Consider the following 9,060-nt stretch of genomic DNA (forward strand, 5'->3'; position numbering starts at 1 on the left):
TATATATTTTGAGTTAATCCTAAGTTAAATTCTGATAAAAGAGAGAAAATATTTTGAGAAAACATGATGAATTTTGAAAGTGGACCTAGTGTGGATCCAGTGTTATTTTGTAAGAGATAAAAATGCTAAGTTTTGTCCACACCCTGACTATGGCCATTGATGTGGATCATCAACTTAGTATTTATTATCTCTTACGAAATGGTGCACGTGCCATTCGTGTTTTACCATTGTGAGAATTTTTGAGAAAATAAAGAAGAATGCATGAAAACAATTCATGATATTTACAATGCTCATTCATTCTACCTAAAGCAGGAAATGTAAATTTTCATTAGCCTATAGTTATTACAACATGTAAAACCAAATTTACAACCCCAAGTAATGACTTTTCTTCACATATTCCCCTGCAAAAAATATTTGGTTAGTATGAAAAATAGAGGAAAACTACCCATGTTATATGGAGGTCAATGGTAAAATGCCAAGATATATATGATGAAAGAAATGGGAAATGATACATGCACACTTATATGTTTATGCATATATATATATATATATATATATAGATGTATTGCATGTACTATGGTTTATGAAATATGAGAAGTGATAAAGGGATGTGGGTAGCATAGTAAAGTGCTGAATGCGAAACAGGAAATAAAGGGGAGGAAGTATGAACGCAAGGTAGGAAAATATGAATATGGAACAAAGGAGACAATGGTTAGAATTCTAATTGAATCTAAATCACTTAGGTGATCTGCCCTAAGAAGAGTTACACTATCTGACAATGTTAAGATGAGGCTGGGTGTGGTAAAGTGGACATGCTAATGTGGAGTGCAAAGATATATACAAGTGGTGTAACGTGTAGATGACAGGGGCTGACAGTAGGGGGTTGCGGCAGCAACTGATCTAAAAATGACCATCATATATACGATAGGATGGTGAACAGCTTCAGAAATGAGTCTGGCAATTATAAATCTCATTACAGACAGTAAAATTAATAGTTACAAAACAGGCCTTTTGGAAGCTCCTTCTGGAGGAGTATCCATCACCATGACTGAGGTTAGCAGCATGGAATCTGATGAATTCCCCTTTCACGCCAGCAGATAGGGGTAGTCTAGCAGAAGCATTTCGTGCCTATCTATGGTTATGGATTACTAAATCATGTTGGCACTTTTTGCTGGAAGATCATTGATATAGACCTGTTAACAGGGGGGGAAGAACAGTTCTTTTTGCAGCAATAAAGTGTGACAAACAATATATGCTGGTAGGTGTTAAAAAAAAAGCATGCAGTAGAGAACGACTGTAATATGCCGTATCCAAGTGACAATGAAATGGAAACAACTGAATGTCGAGGTGCGCAAATAATGCAAATATAAGAAGTTAATGCAAACATGAGAGGTGCTGGACTGATGGTCGCGATAGAAAAAGTAGCATCACTCTTGCTGACTGAAACTGATATAGCTTTAACCTCTTCAAAGCCTATTCTCTGAGATGGTGAATGATTACATGACTCTTCGGCCTTCTAGGTCTGTCCTTATGACCTATCTTTTTTTATCATCTGTTTCATCTTCACCGTGGATGTCGATCTCATCCTCTTTGTTTGATGACTCTGGCCGCTGTGTCCCACTGTTGCGGAGAGGCTCCAGTCACAATCTACTGATAATGGCCTTCCTCTAGAAGAATGAAAAAGCAAGCATGCCAATCCCAATGGACTAGCATAATTACCCCAAATCATAACATTAATAGCCACTGTGGGATGGTAAAATATAGTGACAGAGGTTGTCTTCCCTGTTGTAAGCCCAAAAAAAAGAATGATTGCCAGGCCAAAACGTGCAAGGCAATGAGACTAAAACAATGCATCAGAGTGGCCCCAAGGGCTAGTCTGAGGCCTAGAAATGGCCGAGAACATGTTGCTATTACTCTCTAGTCATAATCCTAAAACAGTGATGCCATCGTTAGTAATAACAGATTGTTATAGAAGACAAAGCCCCATGTATTCAACCTCAGATTTATAACCACGTACTTGATATACACCATCTCTGTGGTAATTGTACACAGATAAGCAAACGTCTATGAATATACAGCGAGGATGAGAGCTGGATTTATGGCAACATATCCAACTACCCCCATCGCGGCAAACACCAAAGACGCAAAGGTAAATTTGGATGATAAGTGCTATCTTCTGAAGACAGTATCCGCAATGGCAACCAAATGGGGCGTCAATGATCAGAGGACTGAACTAACGCATCCACAGAGAAGATCCGTGTTTGTAAAAGCTACTAGGTACAAAAAAAGAAAGAAAAGAAACGAGTGCAGCAGAGAGGGATTTCTTGGCAGGCTCAATGAAGAATGGGTTATGGTAAAGAAACCCCAATTTCCCCAGAATCCAAACATCTAATACAGATGTAAGATACTGGAGGACGTTCAATAGTCCAGGCAATTTTGATTTTTATGATGGCATACTTGTTGATCATAGCAAGGAGGCTAGAGCACAAAGCATACCCAACAACAAAGCTACTCGTGATATGATATTTGCTTGACAGCTCCAAATTTTGATGGCACATCGTTCATCTTTCCACCTTCAAAATTCTAACCACCAAACCTCAACTTCCAAACCCCCAACCACTTCGGGGGTTGAATGTTTTCTCTTTCAAAAAGTTCTGTTTACTCACAGTTGGTTATCAACGCCATCCTACAGATGAGAATAAAACGAGGAAGAAGGCAGAATTGCATTGAAATAAATAAATAAAAAAAGGGCCAGAGGAGATACAGGGTAATGGGAATCACAGGCCAACACTGGTTAATATACAAGGGATATGACGACCCGAGGACACGCGCGATGCCATGGATTATTAGGGTGAAACAAGAACTCCAATTCCGTGAGTAATCAAGATAGAGCTAAAATATAAGAACTGATAGGCGAGCAAAGCATAACTGGATCATCAAAAAAAAAAGAAAGAAAAAAAAAAGAAAAAAAGAAAAGGAACAGATGTGAAAGAGGAGCATAAATACAGAGGGAAACAAACTCAAGGTAGATAATAAAAAAAATCATAACCTACAATACCATAACGGGAGGATCAGCATAGACATGAGCATTGAAATTCCATGATCGAAAGAAGGAAAGAACAATAAAGTAAAGAAAATGTTGGAATGAATGCATTCCATTGATTTTGCACGCAGGCGGATCGGTTCTGCTATATGCGGACCGAACCCCACCTATTGTGCCTTAAAATGCAGATAATAAAAAGAAAGAAAAAAAATATACAGAGTAGTAAGGAAGATCGAATGAGAAAATGCTGGAAAATGAAGGGGCAAAATATTTGTAGAAGATAGGAGGAGAAAGTAGGGTAATTACTTACCTGTAATTGCACAGTTTTGGGATGAAAAAAAGAGCTTGGTGGTGGAATAGTGTTCAAACCAAATGGGGAAGAAGGCTGGCCTGCTTCTCTCCTTCTTCTCCCCTCCTCGATCAAGGGTGAAAGCTGCTTCTTAAAGAAGAGGTGGAGGATTTGCTATGTGATAGAAATGGAGGATGTTAATTATAGATCCTATTGAAGGCGTATTGGCAGAGAAACTCCTTGATCAAATGGGAAAATGGACGTTGATGATCGCACTTGCAAGGAAAATCGGTGAAGGTCGATTGTAATGAATTTTTACCGAGAAAAACTCCATGCCCTGGAGAAGGCGAGGTGGCTCTTCTTAAAGAGAATGGGAGGCTCGATCGTTGAAGATCAACGGTGTGGAGAAGATGGGTTTGTTGCAGATTGGACGGTGGTGAGAGAAGGGAAGAACGTGCGGGAGAGGGGTCGTTACATATTTTTAAGTTTTCCAAAAAGAGGACCCCTTTTTAGGAATTTTTTGAAAAATGGTTAAGAAATGAGGTTTTTGGCAAAAGGGCTTCAAGAAGCTTGGAAATCCTTCGTTTTTCTTGTAGCTTTTTCTCAATTTTTGAGTTTTTCATGTTATTTTTCTATTTTTTTGTATTTTTAGAATAAAATCCTAAGGTTTTACGGGAGAAATAAAGATTAAAACTGATTTTTTTGGTGTTTCTATAAAAATATCTACAAAAAAAGTTTTTCTGAGAACTCAAGACGATTTCTGAGAAAATTTCTTCAGAAAGTGGATTTATATCCTGAGTTTTAGGAAATACTCGAGGTTTTACAACCTCGAACTGAGAGATATAGGATTGTGAATCCGACAGAGTGCCAGATGAATTGCTCGAGCCATTTAGAACTATTTTTGGTATTTTTGTAATTAATTTTGGGAAATGGGGCAACGGGGCTTAGATTTGGGTTTAAGACACTGGGTTCAGACCTGGAGTTGAATTTGAATATATCAATGTGGAATTTAATTTAGAAAATCTGAAGAATGACTGAAATTTAGCTTTGAAATCGCCTTGATTTTCTCAGAAAATGGAGTCAGGGGCAAAAGGGTCATTTTGCAAATTTTTGAAAAATTTGGGGTGTTCACAAAAGTCCAATTTGACTTTGAAATCCATTTGTATATCCAAAATTCAAATTCTAACTTCAAATTCAAAGTCCCAATTGACTTTGAAATTCATTTGTATATCCAAAATTCAAAATCTAAAATTTCAAAGTTCAAATTAACTTCGAAACTTCTGATTCATCTTCAAACTCAAAACCAAGTTTATCTTCAAATTCAAAATCAAAGTTTGAGATTGATCCTGAATCTCAAAAGCTTGGCCTTTTCTAAATTTTGAATTCAATCCGGGTTTTCAAGGCCCAGATCCATATTCAAAAGTCCCATGTAGACTTTCAAAGTCCAAATCCAAAGTTAGATCAACTTGGATCCAGATTTCTAAATACAATCTCCACTTTTGGATCTTAGACTCCAGATCCAAATTACTTCTTGGATTCCAGACCTTGGACCCAATTCCATTTTGGATTCAGAATCCAACTTCCACTTGGGATCTCAGACTTCAGATCCAAATCCATTTTAGGATCCAAAACCCAGTTCTACCTTTGGATATCAGACTTCAGATCCAAATCCATCTTAGGATCCATAACTCAGTTCTACTTTGGATTTCAGACTTCCGATCCAAATTCCATCTTAGGGTCCAGTGTCCAATTCTACATTGGATCTCAGACTTCAAGATCCGAATCCATTCTAGGATCCAGAGTCCAATTTCATTCCCAAGTTGTGAACACCCCAAATTTTTCAAAATGTTGTAAATATCCCCTTTTTGCCTTTTCCCCATCTTTTGGGTAATTGAGTCAGTTTTAAATCTAAAATTCCATTTTCGTTTCTCAAATTTTGTTGAAATTAAATTCATTTTACATATCTAACTCAATTTCGGATCCGGATCTACATCAAAATCCAAATCTGAGCTTCATTATCCGATTTTAAATCAAATTCTCAAAATTATCAAAAATAACTTTTGAAAGGCTCAGACGGTTCATCCGGTATCCGTTTGGATTCATCGAGTTGTATTTCTTGATTCGGGTTTCAAAACTCAAACATTTTCTCAAAACTTGGGTCCAAACCCATTTTCTGAAGAAATTTTCTCAAAATAAAATTGATTTTTCAGAAAAAACCCCTTTCTTCTATAAATATTTTGAAATCTTGTAAAATTAGTTTAAATCTCTTAGTTTTAGAATTTTGTTTTCAAAAATATCAAAAATATATAAAGTGAAAAAAAGAACAAAATATATATATATATATATATATATAGAAAAGAAACAAAATTCGGGTTTTTGAAAAGTTTATTTTCTTTTAGGAAAAATTTCTCTTAACCAAAACCAGTTTTTTTTTTTTTACAAAGGAGACCGGCTTTTTGGAATTTTTTTTTTTATAAAAGATCTCCTTAACGAAAATCGGTTTTAGGGTTACGAAAACCCTCTCTTTCACCAAAAACCTTCACCATGGCCTCCATGAACCCTCCGATCGCCCGAGCTCTTCCTCCTCCACTCATCCCTAACGAACTCCCATCGATTCTGCGAACCTTCTTCTTCGTCCACAATCGTCGATCATCAGGGACTTCCCCTCATTCTCCACCTTTCATCTTCAACCACCTGCCGATTCTCGAAGCCTCCACTGCTTCGTTAAGAAGGGGTCTCTCATCCATGAAGCGGATTTTGGTTTTTCCCTGGGATAGCATTACATCTCCCCCTTTTCCTCCCGAATATCGATCACTTCTGGGCATTATTCATTTTTTTTATCCACCGCAGTGCATCCACTCTCCGCCCCTCATCAGTCGATCAAGCTTCTCTTTCAGCAATAGAAGGTCCTGGTTGCAGAACGAAGGAAGATCCGGTGAAAAGGAGGGAAGGCCACCCTTCTCCACATTCAGAAGCCCTCTACGCACGAAAGGAATATCCTCTTTTCCCCTTTTCAAGCAGGCCACGGTAAGATTAATTTTCTTCTCTCCTTTTACTTTCCTAATCTTCTTTGATTTCTCTGTTTTAGGCTTCCGGTAATGCACCATGGAAGGTTTTAAGTTGCCTATAGCAATCTCAAAACCTCCCCGTGCTATAACAAAGGAACAATTTCGTTCCTACATTTCAGTATTTCTGTTCTTTTTCATATTTTGCTATTTCGTTTTTTTTTTTCTTCTTTTTTTTTTTTTTTGCATTCCAATTTATATCCCGTTTGGTTTCATATCCCCTCTTCGTTCTGATTTTCTGGATGACCATTTAGCTTCGCCGTTATTTTTGAAATTTGCTTACGTATCCTGCTTCATCTCAGAGATCGGCAGATTATATTTTCCTTTTTCTCATTTTGGATTTCCCATTTACCTTTAATGCTTATACTGGATTGCTCACTCAACGTTTGATCTCCTGCTCTGATGATGCTTGATTCGCTGTTCCCATTTTTTTGCTATGTTTCTTGATTTAAACATCATTCGCACATTTTCTTGGGCTTACCTTATCATGATTAGCTTGTGCAGCATCGTGTTTCATTTCTTGTGCATCTCTGTTTCTGCATCTCATTGGGATGATTGATTCATCAATATTTTATTTTATTTTTTTTTATCACATATGCTTTATCACATAGTGCCTTCTTCCATCCATTCAGTATCGTTGCCTGCCCCTTTTGTGTGTGTGTAATTACAACACGTCAAAGGCTGTCAGCTTGTTGTTGATCATTGTTCATCCACACGGCATGGTGAGCATTGAATGCTGCTCATCAATCCACTTCATCGTTTTATTTAGCCTAAATTCCCTTTATTTCGGTGTTTGGGTTATTTGCTTTGATTACGAAAGTTCAAATGTAGCCAAACGTTTCATCATATACAGGTATGACATTTGCGCCCCTATGATTCAGTCGTGATTGAAGTTTACATAGTGCACCATTTATTCCCATTCTACTGGGTGATTTTGTTTGAAAACTCTTATCAAGATCTGCTACATTCTACCATAAAACTTTGTATTATCGTGAATTAGGGATTTATGGTCAACGTGTCGCCCTAATGTTATTAAGTATACAGTTTTATCTGGTGGATGTTTTGAGAAAAGTTTACAGTAAGGCTCTGCACTTCAGAAAAAAAAAAAATATATATATATATATATAGAAAGTCCTTGTCAGGACCGTTGCTTTGTTCAGTAAAATAATGGGGGTTAATCGGATGTAATTGGCTATATTACTTTGATTGGTGGTTGGCGTGAGATGAACTGTCTTTATGAGGTATTCTTTCTTTTCAAAGAGAGAATATAAAGAGGGTTAATGTTGGGTTTGGCAGCTTACATAACGTAGGCCTCTGGCCATTATAGTCAAGGGTTTGTGGATAAAACCATAGAACTTTGTCAATGAAGCATGGGTACACGGAACGCTGCCTACCTGGTGTCAGAATATGGGATCTAGAAGTTAGCCGCGCCCAGCAGTATATCCTTTGTTCCTTTCCAGAAAGGAATACTTTCAGACAAGATGCCGATTTCTGACCATTTGGTTTAAAAGGTTACATGGTTACTTGAACATGCAAGCAACATTTTACTAAGCTGGGGTAAAATGCTATTTTCCAATCTGATTAGAACTGCTAAGAACATATCCAAGCTTGTCTTTTCAAGTTATTATTCTTATGTCATTCTTAGCATCTCTACTTGTTGATGTTAATGATCACCAACCTGCTTGTTTAAACATGATATATCTGAATTTAGAGGAAGAAGCAAAATTTAAAATTTCTGCCTGTATCCGCAGTCCTCAATCCTCAATGATCCCTTCAGTCATCTTAAGTTCGGCATTCACATGGTCTGAGTGAACTGAGGGCTCGATTCACTCCAGTCACCTGTGGCTCTTGGATATTCCACCCAGTCTTACAGCCATGGAGGTGTATGGCATGGTCATGACATGCCGATTCATGTCAGGATTCTGTAGGTGATTTGAAGATGTTATAGCTTATGTTTCCATTATTTCTGTTTTGAGATTTTTTCTCTTTACAGTTTGTTTTTCCAAACATGGTCATCCTTTTGTCCAGCAATGACAAAATAAAACTACCCTGTCCAATGCTATTCGGGCTGATCCAAATGAAGGTTGCTCTCAACAGAGCCTCTGGATGCTATCCCAAGGCTACTTTTGTGCATGAATGAAAGAAAATGAAAAGGGAGTATGATATTGTTGGTTCAAGGTGATTCCCTACCTTTGGGGAAATCAATGGCTTTAGGTTTTTCATAATAGTCGACCCTCAGGAAGTCAAGTATCGCCTAGGACAAGCTCCTGCAGTTTATTGGCATATGTCTTCCTTTGTTTCTGTCTCTTCTTTCAGTTTTGTTTATCCGCATATCTCAGTTTTTTTTTTTTATTGCACTGTTCCACTCCCATTTGTATGTTACAGCAAACTTCAACTGCACTCTCCTGCACCCCAGCTGCCTTCATCAATAACTCCTAGCTACTTCCTCACCTGGCTACATTTCCATATTCCAACACCACAAACACTTGCAGCAATGCCAGGCATTGCTGCAATATTCATTTACCTTCAGCAATGCTGGGTATTGCTGAAGCAATCATGTCCATCACCATTTGCTTCATTCATATTTCGCGACTCAATGAAGCTGGGATAAGATTCGGTCAATTGGAGAAAACTGTGATGTTTGGATCAACCCGTATCCAAGT

At 37.7% G+C, this 9,060-nt stretch overlaps 1 pseudogene; it reads right to left on the reverse strand.

Annotated features, from left to right (window-relative positions):
- Positions 1 to 1,929: 1,929 nt before the first annotated feature.
- Positions 1,930 to 2,558, reverse strand: LOC149816879 (GDP-fucose transporter 1 pseudogene; annotated as a pseudogene).
- Between the last annotated feature and the right edge of the window lie 6,502 nt (positions 2,559 to 9,060).

Source organism: Nuphar pumila, chromosome 14 (genome assembly GCF_984573655.1).
Source record: "Nuphar pumila chromosome 14, dmNupPumi1.hap1.1, whole genome shotgun sequence".
Classification (NCBI taxonomy): Eukaryota; Viridiplantae; Streptophyta; class Magnoliopsida; order Nymphaeales; family Nymphaeaceae; genus Nuphar; species Nuphar pumila.